The following is a 1198-nucleotide window of genomic DNA, read 5'->3' as shown; positions in this document are numbered from 1 at the left end:
CAGGAATAGAAACCCTGACTAAGACAGTGTTGTTTCCTGGTTTTGCAATACAGGGTGGGTATGGCATTCCATCTTTATGTCAATTTCCTGAAAAACCATTTGTTGACAACTATGAAGTATCTAGGGTTATAACTAAGATTTTCATCCAATATCAAATGCCATAAACTCTCTCATATTAGAACTAAACACAATCCAACAAAGCAAATATGAAAATCAATAATACTGAGAGCCTTCCTGTAGTCATCTGAAAATTTCAACTCTATGTCATACACAGGGATACTAGTCAAAAACATTTCTTACATTTGAATTCTCAGCACCATTATATTAATTCCTTAGGACCATTTTTTATGATCACTTGCTATAGCACACAAGTACCCAAATTTCTTTTCTCAGACAACTTACTCTTGTTTTCTAGTATTATTCCCATGAAAATATTTGCAGTAATAACTTTGTTGCTAAATACAGTGCAAATGTATCCTTTCGTGCTTAGAACCTTCAATATTTTAGTTCCTTGCAAGGCTCCAAGAGAGAAAATATTGCATAAAACATTTCACAACCCAACTATTCTATGAAAGCCTCTTTGCCTTAGCCTTTTTTGTTGTTTTGATATAAAACCATTTATTTCACGATAATTTGAAATGCAATATTGGTAATGTTTTCTTATTATTATTATTTTTCCTTTTTTAAGTATTTATTTCATTTACATTTCCAATCCTATCCCAAAAGACCCCACCCACCCACTCCCACTTCTTGGCCCTGGTGTTCCCCTGTACTGAAGCATATAAAGTTTGCATGACCAATGGGCCTCTCTTTCCACTGATGGCCGACTAGGCCATCTTCTGATTCATATGCAGGTTGAGACACGAGCTCTGGGGGGCACTGGTTAGTTCATACTGTTGTTCCACCAATAGGGTTGCAGATCCCCCCAGCTCCTTGGTTATTCTCTAGCTCCTCCATTGGGGGCCCTGTGATCCATCCAATAGCTGACTGTGAGCGTCCATTTCTGTGTTTGCTAGGCCCCAGCATAGTCTCACAAGTGACAGCTATAACAGGGTCCATTCAGGAAAATCTTGCTAGTGTATGCAATGGTGTCAGCGTTTGGAAGCTAATTATGGGATGAATCCCCGGTTATGGCCATCTCTAGATGGTTCATCCTTTCGTCTCAGCTCCAAACTTTGTCTCTGTAACTCCTTCCATG

General features: G+C 38.7%; 1 protein-coding gene across 15 annotated transcripts in view; it reads left to right on the top strand.

Annotated features, from left to right (window-relative positions):
- Lingo2 (leucine rich repeat and Ig domain containing 2) overlaps nt 1–1198 on the top strand; it is a 1160577-nt gene that overhangs the window by 920525 nt on the left and 238854 nt on the right. The gene's annotated exons all lie outside the window — the stretch shown is intronic.

The sequence above is a fragment of the Mus caroli genome, chromosome 4 (genome assembly GCF_900094665.2).
Source record: "Mus caroli chromosome 4, CAROLI_EIJ_v1.1, whole genome shotgun sequence".
NCBI classification, from domain to species: domain Eukaryota; kingdom Metazoa; phylum Chordata; class Mammalia; order Rodentia; family Muridae; genus Mus; species Mus caroli.
Note: the sequence above shows the minus strand (reverse complement) of the source record. Positions and strands in the feature narration are given on the sequence as shown.